Source organism: Ambystoma mexicanum, chromosome 5q (genome assembly GCF_040938575.1).
Source record: "Ambystoma mexicanum isolate Mex_15411 chromosome 5q, UKY_AmexF1_1, whole genome shotgun sequence".
In the NCBI taxonomy this organism is placed as follows: Eukaryota; Metazoa; Chordata; class Amphibia; order Caudata; family Ambystomatidae; genus Ambystoma; species Ambystoma mexicanum.
Window position 1 is genome coordinate 1324176318 of NC_090933.1, and position 19481 is coordinate 1324195798.

General features: G+C 48.6%; 1 protein-coding gene and 1 pseudogene across 1 annotated transcript in view; one reads left to right on the forward strand and one right to left on the reverse strand.

The window, feature by feature from the left end:
• The window catches only part of LOC138498512 (zinc finger protein 615-like), a 1154252-nt gene that overhangs the window by 628228 nt on the left and 506543 nt on the right, over window positions 1-19481 (forward strand). The window lies entirely within an intron of this gene.
• On the reverse strand, window positions 5309-6008 carry LOC138498519 (GTP-binding nuclear protein Ran pseudogene; annotated as a pseudogene).

Below are 19481 nucleotides of genomic sequence, written 5' to 3' on the forward strand. Positions count from 1 at the left end.
ATCCACAGGCTGATAGTAGTATTGGAAGCCCTGCAGCCACATTCCCCCACCCCAAAGGTAACCAAGATATGGTCAGAGAGATGAAAGGACTTGGTCCAGGAAAGACAGTGCAGAACGACCATCTTGACATCCAGGCAATGCAAAGCCTCCTCAGGAGAGGACGGATCAGGGAAAAAGGCAGGAAGGACAACCTCCTGACACCGATGGAACCAAGAGGAGACCTTAGATACAAAGGAAGGTTCACATTGCAGTAACAAAGGTAGTCTTGAGAGTCAACCACTTCAGCTCGACATCCTCCAGCAGTTCAAAGGGAGGCTTCTGTAACATAGCCAGGACGTTAAGGGCAGGTCCCAAGGAGGATCCCTAACCGGGCCCAAAGAACGAGAGTTCGCCCACCCCCTTCAAGAGCCTCGAAACCAGAGCCTCCCCTCCAGTTGGAGGAGACCAGGAAACACAAAAGGCCTGAATGGCCACCCACTGAGAACGGAGAGCAGAAACAGCCAACCCTTTTTCAGCACCCTCCTGGAGAAAAGGCAAAATGTCAGGAAGCCCACAGACCAGAGCCTGAACACACCTCGGAGAACACCAGGACAGAAAATTGGTCCAATAACGGATGTAAGAATTAAGGGTAGAGGACCGATGTGCCCTCTGGACCATCCCAGCAACATCTGCAGAAAGGCCTAACGCTTGCAGACCCCTCCTCTCAGTTTCCAGACCGCCAACGGATGAGACAAAAGGGGGAACCGGCCACCCTCATGGGAGATGGCCAACTGGGCAAGATCCACATACTTGCCAACCCTACCGATTTAGGCGGTAGGATCCGCTTTTTAAGCAGTCCTACCGACTACCGATTTAGTGGCAACAAATACCGATTTTTGTAAAAAAAAAAAAAAACTTTTTTTTATGGGTTTTAAATATTTTATTAGCCAATATGTGGACATTGGGTCCGTGTGAGTCCAAGCTCTCCAACATTTTAATTCCCATATTACAAACCATTCACAACGCAATCTATTTTGCTCAATATTCCATCTCTGTACACACCCCAGATGACAGCTGAAAGCACCCAAATTATCATTTTGCCAAACCAATCAAAATGAAAAGCTAGAATTGGCGTGTTAAAAGTGGCATCCGTCTGGACACGTATGAACCAGCTGCAACTTGTATGCTATGGTCCAAAGATACCAAAGCCAGCGGTTGCACCAGCAAGGATAGCACCAACAGTAATGTTTTATACTGCTATATAGTATCTCGAGGTGACCCTTTTCCTAGCGGAGGTCCAAAAGACAGACAGGAGTAGGAATGACTTGTCAAAGAGTTAACATCTGCAGCTACAGACAAGAGCAACATTTCAGCATGGTTTAACCGGCCAACACGGAGTCACCTTCACACTAACCAGCAGAGCAACAAGCCCTTTCAAGTAGCATGTTCAATACACAGGTAATGCACGAGTGTCTTTACAGTGCCACAGAACCAGAAAATAAATTAAAACAAACAGAAAACAGTACTGGTGGTTCCTCAAGAACTGCATCCTTAAAAGAAGTACTTACAGTGTATAAAAGTTCACTTGCTTAGGTATTTGAAATACAACTTTATTATGGTCTAAACGAAAAAAGGAACGGGAATGACAGTAACAAACAGGGTTCACCACTGAAGTGATGTGACTGTAGCAGTCTTCAAATTAGATTTGAAACTTGAGGGCTAAAGTAATTGCAGTCCAAAACAGCTAAATACGCAGGTCCAAAATATGAAGGAATACATTTTACCGCCACATTCACTCCGAAGCCCATTCATCTCCTTCTGCATCCCAAAGATTAGGCACATGTTCTGCTCAGCTAGATAATAAAGTGGCAAACACGCTGCACCATCGACATCACAGGACAGTTGCCTATACAACTAGACTTCTGACGCTGGGCTCCAGCCGCTCTCCCTCACAGATTGTCGTCTTCATCTGGCAGTGTGTAACAAGGTGAACCCGTCATCAACACACCTGAGCCAGCAGGTAAGTTATAAGGGTTTATTAGTTACATTCATAGTAGGAAACACCGGCACATCCTTACCAGCCAGCTCTCTATCTCCAACTGTCACCCATGGAACATACACTCAGATCACAACACTCTCAGCACAGTGACCTCACCACATTCCACTGACATCACCACTGCAGGGAAGACACATGAGAGGAAACTCTCATTATAACACTTCTCCCTCTCTTAATTCAATTAAAGGACACACCAACATTGTAAAGTACTGATCCTTCTCATGCACAACTACCATCCAACACAATACCTATACAAATATGCGTGGCCACCATGTACCTGCCCAGCAACACCCAAGCTCACATGAACACAAGACCCAACCCCAGGAAACGGTCCACATGAAGCCCATTCACAAATCAAGGCCCACAACAGAGCACAAAAGCTCTAAGCTACCATAAAGGTTCAGAAAAACACTGACACCATTGAAACTATCTCCCCACTAATAAAACCCAAAGTATGGAACAGGTGGAAACATAACCTTGCACAATTACTCCAAATAAATGGAACACAAATCCACCCTACAAATACTACAACTCTCCTTGTCCACCAAACCACTGACAACAGAGGAACCCACCGACATGAATTAAGGGCTGCACCTCCCCTCAACTGAACTGGAATACATATCGAGGAACAAAACAAAAACAAGAACTCCACCTGCCTAAAGCTGCCCCTTGAAGCCTAGGGCCTGCCACACCCCAGCGCCCCCTAAAACGGATACACCTCTAACAACCAAAAACCCCTCAGTGCACCAACAACCTTCCACCCTTGTCCGCCACCCCAGGGCACCAGGGCTGCCACCCCCAGGCACTAACCCAACTAAAAAAAGCAACCACCGGGGACTAACCCAACACAAATGAGCAACAAGAAGCACAACCAACACATCAGTTCTAAAAAAAAAGACTCCCTAAAACCAGGGAACACTATAACTCTGACCAGAACCCAACCAGAAAATACATTGCAAATCTAATCCCTGTGAAAACTCACCACACTTAGCACACAGGAACCAAAGTCCCTAACACAATACTGCTACTCCCAAGGAACCCCGCGTCCCTGTCAAAACGAAACACCTATACACCCAGGGGACCCCTAGTCCCTGCCAAAAACATAACCCGACTACACCCCGGGACCCCTAGTCCCTGCCGAAAGTGACACACCTCTACACCCATGGGACCCCTAGTCCCTGCCAAGTACAGAACACCACTGCACCCACGGAACCCTTGGTCCCAGCCAAACACGCTACACCATCCCCTAATGTGAGACCCCAGCACCCGCCAGGCTACCACAATGGACAAACTATTAACAAGGTGCAAAATGACACACGCATCGCCTTGAAATGGGACCCCTAGCACCTACTAGGCTACCAAGGTGGCTACTACAACAGGCACCACCAGACGCGCACAACCTACATGCGCACTCACACCCAGACTCACACCACAACAAAAGACACACAAATTGTAAAACAACTGTAGCATTACAAATGAAATATCAACAGAGCTCTTAAATAAATGCAATGCTCCAAAAAGACATGACACATAATAATTGTAGGTTTCTTCGCACACTGGCAAACAACTACAGTGTGAACCCTCACTGCTTAAGAAAACGAATCTTTGAAATGGTGCAAAAAAAAAAAACACGTTAGTTAAACAAGATCCAAAGTATATCGGCCAGTACGAAACCCAGGTCAAAAGAGATCAGTCAATGTCTCCCACAAGTTACGGAACGGAAAAACCGCCCATCTCAAACACATAGCAATTAAAATCCAATGCTACAATAACATTCTTGCATTTTTTTTTTTTGTACTCTTCCGTTAATCCATGGAATGTCAGCAACGAAAGTAGCAAAGGTGGGCAAATCCGAAAGGCACGGACACTCCCCTCCCACAAGTTCCAGCAATGAAGCCGTAATACGGAACCCAATTAATTATAAGCAAAAAGGGGGGAAAAGAACGACCCCCGTCCCCAGATCTGACCAGTCCCACCTGCATGAAAAACATGTTAAGCACAAAAGCAGTTTAAAACAAACTGTAAAGCAACTGTACCATTAGAATTTTTTTTTTATGAGGCCACAACATGTACATTCTCACCATACTGGCCCGACACATGATAATGAGCTAACAATGAGCAGGCCACAACAAGTACACATGACATCACACACTGCCCTTACTGCTAATCCAAGTTCCAGCACAAATCAAAACGTCCTCCTTCCGTCAGGCTGCACAGTGCCCCCGCACTGAAGTAAGATGTACTGTCCTCCACCCGGCAGACACATGTCCTGAGGAGACGCTCCAGTGCCGTACTCCCGAAGTAAATCCAAGTTGCAGCCATTAGCAAGCACATAACAATCCATAGTGACAAAGCGCTCTTCACAAAATCGCTGCCCATGGACCACAACACAATCAATGCTCACCACGGACGCTGGACGTTCCAACTTACTTCCGGACCCAGGAACGAGGCTGTCATTACGTTGTCTGCGTACGCGGCACGTAGAGCATTCCAGAATCCTTCTGTGCTCCAGCACACCATACAGGAACGTTCCGAAATCACAAAGAAACATCATTTCAAAAACAACACCGCAGGGTTCACTTCTCCTGCGGATGGAATGCCTGGCGTCAGTACACAGACCCCGGCAGCCGGAGACCTCCATTACCGGACCTTCCACGGCGGCCAACACAGACTCCGTTGACAATCCCAGAATCAATCTGCTCCTCACAGTGGTCCTTCCTCGCCCGGCATCTCACCAATACCGGACTACGGGGCAATATTCGACCTTGCCCCGCTGTCTCGGAAAGATACGAGAATGTGGGGAGGCGACACCTCCCAAACACGATGCTCCGCTTTAACATTCACAGTGGTCTTCCACAGAGGCCACGCTCCAGCTGCTGGACCTGGAGACACCGTAACCTCACAGGCCTCCACTTCGGCAGATGTAAAAAAACACTGGACGTGAAGCCAAAATTACGCCGGTACCTCCTTGAATACCGGAACCAGGCTCCAACTTCAAAGGAACCTCATACTCGCTCCAGCACCAACCAGCCTGCTGGGCTGCAACTCTGGTCCGGACTCCAGGGTTGCACAGCTGGACTGCTTCCCAGGATGTGGACACTTGGAGGGCAGTGTCCTGATCAGCTACTGTCCTCTCCACGATAGGATCCCATCCTCGTCACCAGTATAACAAGGTGAACCTGTCATCAACACACCTGAGCCCGCAGGTAAGTTATAAGGGTTTATTAGTTACATTCATAGTAGGAAACACCAGCACATCCTTGCCAGCCAGGAACGGGAATGACAGTAACAAACAGGGTTCACCACTGAAGTGATGTGACTGTAGCAGTCTTTAAATTAGATTTGAAACTTGAGGGGTAAAGTAATTGGAGTCCAAAACAGCTAAATACGCAGGTCCAAAATATGAAGGAATACATTTTACTGCCACATTCACTCCGAAGCCCATTCATCTCCTTCAGCATCCCAAAGATTAGGCACATGTTCTGCTCAGCTAGATTATAAAGTGGCAAACACGCTGCACCATCGACATCACAGGACAGTTGCCTATACAACTAGACTTCTGACGCTGGGCTCCAGCCGCTCTCCCTCACAGATTGTCGTCTTCATCTGGCAGTGCAGTGGTTTGGGCAATCTGTAAATCTTGTTCATACTGTGCTGCCAATGATGGGTCCATAACAACTTCAGGGGGTGCGAGGGCAGGCATTGCTACAAACTCCACGTTGGGATCACCAATTAGCTTTCTTGCAAGCCACAGAAAGGGTTTTTCAAAGTTGTAGTTATTCTTGGCAGAAATATCGTAGTACTGGAGATTCTTCTTCCTGTGAAAGACTATGGATTTCGCCTTCACCATCCTGTCTTTAATATCCACTTTGTTGCCACAGAGCACAATGGGGATGTTTTCACAGACTTGTACGAGATCTCGATGCCAGTTGGGGACATTCTTATATGTGACTCTTGATGTGATGTCAAACATGATTATTTATTTTTTTGGCCTGGATTTAGCAGCCTGTTCAGCCATGGTTGCAGGGTGAGAAAGTACACAGAATCCGAGGAACGTTCTTCAGTGGGGATGTGCCCAAGCTGCTGCTTTTATAATGGTGTGTTCTTACTGGAAGCAGGTAGCAGACCAATGCGCCAGTGCAACCTCCCCAGACTGTCAGAGGTGCCCGTGAGAGCCGCTCCAGCACTTCAGGAGATCAACAGCCACATGGTTCACTGTACCTCAGCTCCCCGGTGCCAGTCATCTACACGCTGGGGCGAGCCGCTGAAGCAATGGTGAGCCACTCCTCCTAATGAGTTCTGGCAGGTGTGAACTTGTGCCAGGAGCCGGGGGGAAACCACCTGCGCGAGTCTCGCCATTTCCACCTGCCTGCAAGTGCAATATGCTATTTCTTCAGCGTAGCTGCACAACGCAGCGCCACTCTCTCCGGCACCTGCTACATACTTGCCAACCCTACCGATTTAGGCGGTAGGATACTGCTTTTTAAGCAGTCCTACCGCCTACCGATTTAGTGGCAACAAATGCAGATTTTTTTCAATATTTTTTGAAACTTAAAGATTCCTACAGATTTTTGGTCACAGAATGTTGGCATGTATGGATCCACGGAGGAGCCAATTGCCACTCTAGAAGACAACATAACCACCCCCACCAAGTCCAGTAAGGGACCACCAGGATAAACATCCCCTAACACATCTTGATCCTGCTGATTACCCTCAGAACCAGAGAGATAGGTGGAAAGGCACAAAGAAGTTCCGGATGCTAGGCCAAGGAAAGAGCATCCACCCCTCAGGCCCCTGTGGACGGAGTCCGGGAACAAAACCAGGGAAGCTGAGCATTGCAGGGGGAGGCAAAGAGCTACAACCAGGGATGACCGAAACTCTGACACACCTGCAGAAAAACCTCGGCCAAAGGGACAACTCTCCCAAGACCGGAAAACACCCAGCTGAGATGGTCTGCAGTCACATTATCCACTCCCGGATATGTAAAGCCCACAAGGAGACCAGGTGTCCTGATGAACAAGGCCAGGTCTTCCTTGGAGCAAGATCCTGTGCCTCCCTGATTTTTTATATAAGCCAGAGCAGCGGTATTGTCTGCCCGAACCAGAACATCCTGCTCCTGGACCGAAACCCGGAAGATCACCAAGTCCCGCTGAACAGCAGCCAACTCCTTCCAATTGGAGCACCTCCCCACATCCAGAAGAGACCATTGTGCCTGATGAGTCAATTCCAGTAGAATCCCCCCCCCAGCCCAGGCCACTGGCGTCAGTGGTAAGAATGAGCGGCAAGGCAGGGGCCAAGGGCACATGCAAATCCACAGGAAGCCATGTGACCCCAGAGACACAAACGCTCCCTCGACATAGCCCGAGGCCTGCGGAAGATATGCCTGAGAAGAGCCTGGAGCCGGTAGATGCTGGCCATCAGGAGCTGGATGAGGGACTGCATGGTTTCCCTCTTGAAGCATCGAGGCCGCACAAAGGTATTCAGGCTCCAAAGGTGGATGATGAGGCAAAAGGGGACCCCCCTCTGGCTTGGGCAGCATAGATAACCGGGAATAGAAGCCTGACCCCCGCCGGCTCGATGGAACCATGAAGGTGGCCGTTTCATGGAGAGTCCTGGAGAGCAGAGTGCAAGGCCAACTGGCGACGAACGTCCCTGGGCAAAGGAGTCACACGGAGAAAGACTCCGGAGGAGGAGAAACAAAGTTCAGCTGGTACCCCAGGTGAACCCATGCAACAGGCCCAGGAGTCAGAGGCCAATCGGTCCCAGATCTGAGAAAAGTGAGACAAACATTACAGTGCCCCCAACTGCGGAGAGGGTTGGAGCCCCCACATCTACTGAGGAGCCCAGCCGCCCCACTGCCTCATGTGCTGCACCATCCAAGAACCGTGTGACCATCTGCAGCGACCCGAGGAAAGCATCAGGGATTCGCCCCCTGCCCTGCCTGGGCTTCACCCTGCACCGTCCTGTGCAGATCACCGCTGCTATTGCCCATATTCCTCACCAGGACCGCACGTGCTGACATTTCACAAATTCAAAATGTCGGGTGCGATGCGGCCTGAAAACGAGGCTTAGCATCTGCCTCGTTGCCAGGTAACGTGTGTTTGTTGCTATTTAAACAAACACTTCCACCTGCAGGCGGAACAGCCGGCGACCCCCCAAGGCCACTATATGTTTGCCCCTGTTTGCACCGGGAGCATCTAAGAAATCCAGCCCCTCATCCAGACTAACTTCTAGCGTGGGCTCATATCAAAACACCCAACTGCCCTACCCCACCAGGTCACGTATGATGTGCCTATTAGTCACCAAATGCTCTTCTATTATTACTAGCCAAGTATTAAACAACCCCTGCCTACCTGTACCTATTGCATCTGCCAATGCGCTACTGTTTACTTCATCTAGTCAAAACCAGAACTAGCCTACTTTATCCAATTGTATTAACTGCAACAGTGCCCATTTTGAATTCTGCTTTAGCAGGCCTACTATTTGCTTTCTGCTAATTTGAACTGTGCTAACTGTGATTTAAGCCCACTTATTGCCTACTGTGTCTATTTTGAACTGTGCTAACTGTGATTCAAGCCCACTTATTGCCTACTGTATCTATTATGAACTGCCTAGTCTCTAGCCAACTTTGACTATACTCGTGGACACAAACCGATTGTTCATGGCAATCCTTTTCTTACCCACTCTCACCCTCTCAGTAACTCTCTCCCTACTTCACCCTAACAACACCCCCCTCCCCTCAACCCCGCCTCCCCAATCACCCCCACCCCACCATCCTACATACTCCACAACTATGGGGTACGCCGATACTAAACAAATTAACCAGCAAACTGTGCCTTCAGCTGATTAGAATGGATCCGCCGATTTGCTGCTCCTCCCACACCCTGGAAGCACTGCCCAGTGAAGGACAAAAACCTAAGACTTTGCTCACGGTTCGTACCTCCCATATCGCTCACTAAAAAACAGCCCCCTCACCCTCGTCACAACCAAGCTCAAGCCAGTACCACACAAACTCTGGATAACGCCCATAAAACCCCCATCAACATAACTGAACCTCCCACGATCAAAAGTGCTCTCATCAATGCCCAATCATTGGCCATGCGCTTCACATTGCAGACCTCATCACTGCTAACAATCTGGATCTCCTAGCTATTCCCGAAACTTGGCTGCATCAGGCAGCAGGCCCAGCTCTATCCCTCGCTATTCCAGAAGGCTACTCAATTCTAAGGAACGACAGGGACCCAGGCAAAGGAGGAGGAGTAGCCTTTATCGCCAAAACAATCCCTTGGCCTCAGAATGACCCCTCCATCCAGCCTCCTGTCTGCCGAACTCCTGTCTGCTAAGCTCCAACTCACTGCCACACAAACTGTCCTTCTGCATCTCATCTATAGACCCCCAGGCCCCCTCTCCTCATTTGAGGAAGAGATATCCAACCTCCTGTCCACCAATACCAAAATAGGATCTCAAATCATCCTAATGGGAGACCTTCACATGGTCCTTGGGGATCCCAATGACGCCAATGCGCTCTCCAAGGAAAATACCATCTCCCAACTAGGGTTCCAGCTCAGGATCACAGCTCCAACTCACAACAAGGGCAGAACCCTGGACTAGCTAGCGGACCACAACTGCTCCACAACCATCCTTAAACATGAGCCAATTGCCTGGTCAGACCACCACGCCATCCACTTCGCCATCCAAGGTATGACTCAACCAAACATCCCTCCAGCTACTATCCCGCAAACCCTCACCAGGAATAACCGCAACATCACCTTACAAAGCCTTCGTCCACTAATCCACAACATCCTCACTCCCGCAAACTACACCAACCTAGATGCTGATAAACTTGCTGACCTCTACAATAAAACACTCAGATCAGCAGTAGGTATCATCGCCCCTATCAAACTCACAAAAGCTAAACCAGCAGCCCACATGAACAAATGGTTCACCCCGGAGCTTAAAACCCTCCAGAACACCAAACGGGCGGCAGAAGCCACTTGGAGAAAAACTCCTAATCAGGCCAATAACACACTACTCACGATACCTGCCACCACTTACAAAACCTCTATCCTCAAAGCCAAAAAAGACCCTATGACAACAGAATTGAAAGCGCCAAATCTAAAACAAAAGAGCTCTTCACCATCCTTAGGGAACTCGAGTCCCCTTCCACACCTTCTGAAACATGCGTGAAAGATGCAGACTGGTGTGAGAGGATTCAAAAAGCCTTGGCAGACAAAATCGCCATGCTTCAATCCAGAATCGAGCAGAAAAAGCTCAACCTAGCCAAAAAAAACAACCCTCCACCCCCACCCACTTCTGAAATTCCCACATGCCCCCTTCTCCTTTACCCCAGTATCAACAAAAGAAGTGGAAAGCATCATCAAAGGCCTCAAGCCCTCCAGATGCCAAGGGGACTCCTGCCCAGCTCCCATCATCCAGGAAGGTGCCAACAATCTGGTCCCTTTCACAACAGCCCTTATTAACGCCTCCTTCAAATCCAGCTCAGTCCCTAGCAGCCTAAAGAAGGCTTGGGTCATGCCACGTCTAAAAAACAACCTAGACCCTAATAACCCAACCAACTACAGGCCAATTACCACTGTACCCTACATCCTAAAGATCTTAGACGGAGTGGCCTATTTACAAATTCAGAAGCACCTGGAAGAGAACAACCTCCTGGGCCTTAGACAATCTGGCTTCAGACCAAGGCACGGAACAGAGACAACCCTCCTGGACTTAAAAATCCAGATGGACGATGCAAAGGATAAGGGCAAATTAGCCATTCTCCTGCTGCTTGACCTCTCAGCAGCCTTTGAACTCGTCGACCATCAGATCCTCACGGAACATCTGACGACTTCAGCTGCTTTCTCTAACCAGGCGACTGCCTGGGTTCAATCCTTCCTAGCCGACCGACCCACCTGGGTCTTCTCTCTGGGGGCATCAGCCCACCCCATCCCCATCCTCTGTGGCGTCCCACAAGGGTCGTGCGTCTCGCCGACCCTATACAATATCTTCACCAAGCTCTTGTTCGACCGCCTTGACAACCTGGGTGTCAGATACACCAACTATGCTGACGAAACCCAGGTTCCCATCACCCTATCAGGCTGCTATGAAGAGGATTCCATGCGGATCAACAACCTATACCTGGAGATCCAAGCCTGGATGGCAGAACATGGCTTATGCCTCAACGACGAGAAAACCGAGCTCCTTCTTGTCGGCTCCCAACCTCGGCTAAACAAACTGGACCCCCGTTACGCATCTATGAACATAGACGGTAACCTAATCACTGTGGCCAAAGAAATAAAACCTCTAGGAGTCTATCTAGATTCCACACTATCGCTCAAAAAACAGGTGAATGCCACAGCCTCCTCCACAGCCTATACAAATAAGCTCATCAGTGCCTGCAAACCCTTCCTCTCGCCCTCCAGTTGCATTACTTTAGCCAGAGCACTAGTGCTCTCAAAAATGGACTACTGCAATACTCTCTTTCTTGGATCCTCTCAACGCAATTTGAATAAACTTCAGGTACTACAGAATAATGCACTCAGAGCCGCTCTCAGCATCCCACGACACGTACACATCTCAAGCTTCAGACAAAATGCCCATTGGCTCCCTGTACGAGATAGAATCACCCTAAGATCCCTCGTCATCATCCACAAAAGCCTCTCCAATGACGCCCCCAAATACCTTGCAGACAAGTTCGCCAAACATACTTCCTCCAGACCAACTAGAACGGTGTACTCTCACTGTCTCTCCATCCCCAAATTCTCTCTAAAAAAAGCAGGCGGATCCAGCTTCCCTGTCCTGGCCGCTAAACAATGGAACGCTATACCGCTGAACCTCAGAGCAGAACCTTCCTTCTGGACCTTCAGAGCAGAACCCTCCTGCTGGACCTTCAGAGCAAAAACAAAGTCCTGGCTCGCCAACAAGAATTCCACCGCTATCTGACACTCTAGCGTTCTCTCCCGACCACCATGTAACCCGTTCAAATGCACTTACTGTTATCATCTTGTATGTATGTATATACTCTGCTGTAACCTCATCTATGTCTCCGGTGCCCAGTTACCCCAGGGGCACGCGGTATAAATAAAGAAACTAAACGCCCATCCCCCCACCAGCCAAGGTTGGGCATCAGGACTTCTGAGGTTTGGTGGGGAGGACATGGGATGACAGAAAGGACCCCGGAAACCCTGCCTCTTACGGTCTGTCTGGGGACAAGGGACATAAGACTTGCGAGGATTTCGGAAAGCACAAGAAGAGGCAGGAGCCACCTTCTTCCTCAATTTGTCTGCCTTAAAGACCCGGTGAACCTTCGACTCCAGTGTATCGCCAAACACATTTCGACCCTCAAAGGGAAGCTTCAAGGCAGCAGGCTTCTGGGACCCCTCTGTTAGGCAGAATCCTGTGCAGTGCCCTTAGTGACCACTACACACAATTAAGACTACAGGTGGCAATACAAGTTTTACCTTTGGTAGAAGCCTGTACCACTATGTTAGAGTGGTAGCAGTAGCGGAGCAGCCAGGCTTATCTCAAGAGTATATGAGCAGTAGCAGAGATTACACAAAGGGACCACAATTACTGTGGCTCAAGCAAACACTGACTCAAGTTTATAGGTAAAAAAATATTAGTACCTTTATTTTTACACCATTTGTTATCAACACAACACTTCTATAAATTCAAAAACCACACGTAAAATATACTACAACTAACCAATTCACTTTGTACAGTATTATTCGAGGTAAGTACCCTGTGTTTGAATGGACCGGTGTTACGAAACAGAACACGTTACCGTGAATACAATTGTGATCACTTTGACAGTTCGGTCTACTAGATAAACGCGTATCTGCGGTAAGAACTGCTACCGGGGTAAAAAACATACTTAGCACCCGAAGTACCCAGAGAGAGTTGGGGCAAATATCACAGGCAATATGTTGGTTAGGCAGACAGAATCGATGAACACACATAGACAGGAATTCAAGAATCAAAAGGCTGGAGCCAAAGTCAAGTGACACCGGGTGCCTGTTGTCGAGGATCACACAGTCGGACAGTTCGCGATTCAACGTTGCCAAGAGTACTTTGATATTGTCAATGTTCGGAAGCAAAAGTTATAACAAGGAGGGAAAAGTAAGGACAAGCCTTAAAGTAGAGAAATTGGGATTTCACCCAAAATTCCTCGAACAGGACACAGTACCTTTCTCAAAGAACGAAGCTGGTGCCACAGCAGTTGTTCCTGTTGGTTTCCTGCAGACCCACGCTTTCCTGCAGCTTCAGCACGAAGAAGGACGATGAGGGGGTCCGCACCACACAGGGATGAGGCCAGCAGCAGCGACAATGAATAAAAGTTGCGCTCCTTAAAAACAGGCGAGGGACTTCAGGTGGCTATCCGTACCACTACAGCAGTGTGCAGCGATTTCGACCACGAAGGCGACCTCTGCCTGAAGAAGGTGAGCTGGTAGAAGATGACTCTGGACTGGATCTCCTCTCAGTCGTTGAAGGGTAGATAGCTCAGGACTGCAGCAGGGCTTCACCGGTACGTGGTAGTTGCAGCAGTCAACCTCTCCTTCACTTCTCATCGGTTCCTTGTAGTTCCAGTGGCGACTCTCTGACTTCCAGCCCAAGAGACCTACCTTTTATGCGAAAAACCTCCATTCACACAGCCTGGCTGTCAATCACCCAGCAGGGAGGTTGTCCAGTCCGGACAACCACCCTGGTCAATCATGACAAAGTGCTACTTGAATTTCCTAGGATACCCTGTGCAGGGGGTGACTATACCCGTCCTTCACATTGAGCTCACCTAGACAACCAGGAGCCTTGAGGAGGGCTTATAGGTAGACGCCCGCCAAAAGACAGTGAACAAAGAAGGCAAACCTAGTTTGCCGCACAAAGTAAAACACAAGAAGGAGTTTAACAAAAAGAATTGGCGAATAAACTGCACCAGAGCCAAACGAAAAAGGATTTGGTCAAGCGGGTTTAAGTTTGAGGCTAACACAATAGCCTACAATATTACCACGGTTATATAAGATAACCGCGGTACACATTTAGGGTAGATACCACTGCCACCAGCCATGTCTAAATGTTAAAAGAGTGAAACAATGCTCTAGGAGGTACAGATAAAAAGAGTTAAGAGTTCACCCTTTCAGCACTCCATGTAGGATGGTGTGTACTGGATCTGTGGTTAAATTCGACTAAGTAAAGTTAATGGAAACTTTACCATTTTCTGGGGGACAGTAGTCACCTCAGAAATGGAGTCGGTGGGAAGTCTGCACGACAACCCTGCACAGAAGGTGCTGTGTGACACACACGAAGAAGGGGGCTACTGAAGTGGTGTACTCCAAAGCCCACAATCACAAAAACAGGTAAAACACATAGCAAAATACAAGTAAGAGTGGTGAAAAGCTCACACTCTTACCAATGAGAATTCTCCCTAACACCCTCCGCCTTCCAGTCCGAAGACACAAATGCTGTGTGCCAGAGATGGTAACGCCTATAGCCATAGCAGTACCCCAAACACCATCATAAAACAGGTCCAAAATGAAGTCGGACTGACTCTGCAAGTCCAAAAGGAGCTGTAGCGCAAAGCCAGATGGGACCTTACGTAGGATGTTTTGAGCACAGAATCCACTTTCTGGGCCACCGGGTCCCTGACAGCCACTTCATCAGCCGAAATGGAGGAACGGTCCACCAGACTGGCCATAATGTCATCCACCTCCAAAGTGGCAGGCAGCCGGGCCTCCTCACCCCTGACAGGATACAATTTTGCCATAAAGCGGGTGTCATGCGGCCAATCAGCTGGCACTTGTCTGACAAGGTTTCTTTATCACAGCAGTTCCGTTTCCTTCCCCGATCCAAGATGGCGTCCGGATGCCTCAGACACGCTTTTATGTCATAACGCGTGCGTGCTGTGACTGCCCGTCATCCAGAAATAAAACAGTATCAGACAGTAATAGCCGCACTTTGCAATTGCCCTACATTGCTGTACACTGTGTTGAGCTCTTATCCTCCATGCTTCTTCCTTTCCTTGTACTCATTTTGTCCTGGTTTCCTGGTGCCTCACATTTACTCCTGGTTGCGCTTGGATCCTCCTGCGGCCCGGCTGCCACTCTTTCTCCTTTGTTCCCGGACTCCCTACTGTTTTCCCTTTCACTTCCCTCCTCCCGCGGCCTCTACTGCTTGCTTTTGCAGCTTCCTTCCAGTTCCTGGTAGCTGGTCCTCTTGCTCTGCGCTTCAGAGCATCGTAGGATCTATTCTGTCACCGCTATTGGAGATTCATTCTTCCCTCCTCATACTTGCGCAGCAGATTCCTTCTGCTAGTTCTGTTACTTGGCCTTCTTTCACATCCTCGAAGACTCTTCCTGGGATTGTGCCACTTGGATTCTCTACTCTGTAAATTGGTTTCCCACGCCGGTTCTGTTTTTTTTTTCCCTGGGACCTGGATCTCAGGGCAGCCACAGTGCTTACCTGTATTCTACAAACTGGGTTGCACAGTGGATACCTGGAAGAACAGGCCTTACCTCTTCACACAAAAGGATTCCAGAAGCAAATAGGTAAGGACTGATCCTGACAACACCCAAAGAAAAAGAAAGAGAAGAGAAGAAGAAGACCATGGAGCAGGTACAAGAGCTCATGGCCGCCGTCCAGGGTCTTTTCATGGAGGTACAGAATCTAAAGATGAAAAATGCTGTGTTCCGTCAGGTCCTGACACAAGGCAACCCTGCTGTGGGTCAATCTTAGTATTGTGGTCCGACCATAGTACAATGGAGAACCCAAGAAATATAGGCAGGTTATGAGTTTATGGACGTCTGCACTGTTGCTTTTACCTTCAGGCAGTCAGCCTTTCCCTCTGACCGCTCTCGTGTGGGTTTTGTGATCACCCATTCGGACGGTAGTGCCTTGTCCTGGGCTACGCCTCTCGTGGTTTCCGGTAACCCACTCCTGGACTACTATAAAGGCTTTATTGAAGCCTTTTCAGGTGTTTTTGATCGCCCAGAACTCACCTACACCAAACAGGATTCCTTGTTAGACTTTACTCAAGGCACATTGGATGTCTTAACATATGTTACCCGCTTTAAACAACTTGCTCAGCAACTGGCCTGGCCGGAAGAGGCATGTGTGACCCTATTCAGGAGAGATCTCTCCGATGAACTAAAGGATGAGCTTACTTGGATACCGTGCCCTGCTTCGTTTGAGGAACTTGTGAAACTTGTTCTCCAGTTTGACTATCGTTTTCAGGAACGCAAGTTGGAGAGACCGTGGTCCAGGAGTTTGCCCCCTCGTGTTCTTCCGGTAACGTCTCCCCCGACATCTAAGGCCAAGGAAGAGCCCATCCAAATAGGGTTAACACGAGGACCCCTAACCAATGAAGAAAGACAAAGGAGGAGAGAAAAACACCTATGCATGTATTGAACATTTGGTCAGAGTATGCCCATTGGCTCCTCCTCGCAGGTCAGGAAACGACAGCTCCCGCTCATAGTTGGGTCCTACTTACGGGAGGCTTTACCAAGTCCCAGGAGTGTAACCTCTGAACAGACTCCTGAAACAGAACTTTTGATCCTGCGAATCAGCTTGTCCTTACCCGGGAAAGGCGTAATTTCCACCTTGGCCATGGTGGACTCGAGAGCCACAGGTCTTTTTATGGAGCAGGATTGGGCTAATTTGAAACCCCTCCAAAACGGAAATCATGATAAGTGGCAACTCAGAACGTCTTCCGCACCCGCTACCCTGGCCATCCACCATGGGCAACTCACTGACCCCCTCCAACTCAGTGAAAAATCTTGGATGCACCCTTGACTCTGATCTAACACTCTCTCTAACAACGTCTCAAAGTCCTGCCACTACCACCATAAAACCCTTAGGCGCATCTTTCCATATCTCTCCTTTCCCAACAGACTCTCCGCAGTCCAATCAATCGTTATATCAAGACTGGACTACGCAAACTCCCTATACCTTGGAGCCCACGCGTACCAACTGAATAAACTCCAAAGGGCACAAAATGCGGCTGCCAAATTGCTACTTGCGCTCGGCCCAAGAGACCACATCTCCCCAGCCCTTAACATGCTGCACTGGCTCCCAGTAGCCCGAAGGGTGACCTTCAAAACCTTATGCATCTCCCATCGAGCACTGCATAAAACCGAGCCTCAATATGTTCAAGACAAGCTAAAACCCTATCACCCCCCTCGCACCCTGAGATCAAGCTCAGCCGGCCTCCTAGTCATACCAAAGACAAACTCAGTCAGGTTAGGTGGATCATCATTCTCAGCCTTGGCGCCCTCGTTATGGAACTCACTCCCACCCCACATCCGCCTAACCGAGATTTAATGTCTTTCCGCAAACTGCTGAAAACCTGGCTCTTCCCCTAAAAACCAACCTGTAACAAATAACCCAAAAAGACTAACAGCAACCCAATGATACCAATCCAACAAACTACCTGATGCAAGAAATTAACAGCCAATAATCGGTTCTAGGTCATTTGGTGGAAAATAAATGGTCGACAGGACAAATGGTTGACACCAAAAGGTCGACAGGTCAAATGGTCGAATTTTTTTTCTGTTGGTTTTTTCACATTTTTTTTTTTGGGGAGGGCCTTTTTTCGGCTAAAAACCCCTTTTTTCCCCTAAACGAAAACCTAAAAAACATATATATAAATGAAAAAGAAATTCGACCATTTCACCTGTCGACCAAATTGTGTCAACCATTTGTCCTGTTGAACATTTGTATGTCGACCATTTGACTGGATACCCCAATAATCCCCAATATAATCTAGAAGGACAACCAGATTTAACAAATAAAGTAGATCAAAGCAGTGAAATGGTTAATAAGAGTAAACCTCACGGAATCAGTAACGAGATTTAAACTCCTGAAATAGACAGAATGCATGACGAGTGAACAAAGTGAATGGCGTGGATGAAATAATTAGAATAAATGAAGCAGGTGAAGCAGATGCACTGAGTGGATGAATGCATGAATGGAAGAACAGATAACTATATAGTTCGAAAGGAATGTGGAAATTGAATGAAAATGTAGATCGGATGAGTGTATAGAATGGATAAACATATTTAGCCGATGAGTGTGTTGAGCGGCCGAGCATCTAGCATGGATGAGTGCGTAAACACAGTGAAGCGAGTAGAACGCAGAAATACGTAAGCCTGATGAATGTGCAGAACGGATGAGCGTAAACCGGATGAGTGTGTAGAACAAATGAGTATGTGGAGCGGATGAGTATGTAGAGCGCACATTTGTGGATAGCGGATGAATATGGAAAAGCAGAGAGTGTGTATATAGCCGGAGCAGATGAATGTATAGAACGGTTGGGTCTATAGAGCTCATGAGTGTATGGAGCGAAATGAGGATATAGAGCGAAATTAGTGGATAGAGCAGGATGAGTGTGTAAGGCGGAAGAGTGTATATGATGGATGTGTGTATAGGAATGATGAGTGTATGTGTCGGATGTGTGTATGGGGCGGATGTGTGTATGGAGCGGATGGGTGTATGGAGTGGATGATGTATTGAGCGGATGGTGTATGGAGCGGATGGTGTATGGAGCGGAGTGTGTATGGAGCGGAGGGTGTATGGAGCAGAGGGTGTATGGAGCGGAGGTTGTATGGTGCGGATGGGTGTATGGAGCGGATGGTGTATGGAGCGGAGGGTGTACAGAGCGGATCGGTGTATGGAGCGGATGGGTGTATGGAGCGGATGGGTATACAGAGCGGATCGGTGTATGGAGCGGATGGGTGTATGGAGTGGATGGGTGTATGGAGCGGATGGGTGTATTGAGCAGATGGGTGTATGGAGCGGATGGGTGTATAGAGCGAAATAAGTGGATAGAGCAGAATGAGTGTATAAGGCGGAAGAGTGTATATGATGGATGTGTGTATAGTAATGATGAGTGTATGTGTCGGATGTGTGTATGGGGTGGATGTGTGTATGGAGCGGATGGGTGCATGGAGCGGATGATGTATCGAGCGGATGGTGTATGGAGCGGATGGTGTATGGAGCGGATGGTGTATGGAGCGGATGGAGTATGGAGCGGAGGGTGTATGGAGCGGAGGGTGTATGGAGCAGAGGGTGTATGGAGCGGAGGTTGTATGGTGTGGATGGGTGTATGTAGCGGATGGTGTATGGAGCGGAGGGTGTACGGAGCGGATCGGTGTATGGAGCGGATGGGTGTATGGAGCGGATTGGTGTATGGAGCGGATGGGTGTATGGAGCGGATGGGTGTATCGAGTGGATGGGTGTATCGAGTGGATGGGTGTATGGAGCAGATGGGTGTATGGAGCGGATGGGTGTATGGAGCGGATGGGTGTATGGAGCGGATGGGTGTATGGAGCGCATGCGTATATGCAGCGCATGGGTGTATGGAGCGACTGGATGTATGGACCAGTTGAGTATATAGAGAAGATGACCGTGCAGAGCAGATGAAGGTATAGAACAGATGAGTGTATGAGATGAATATACA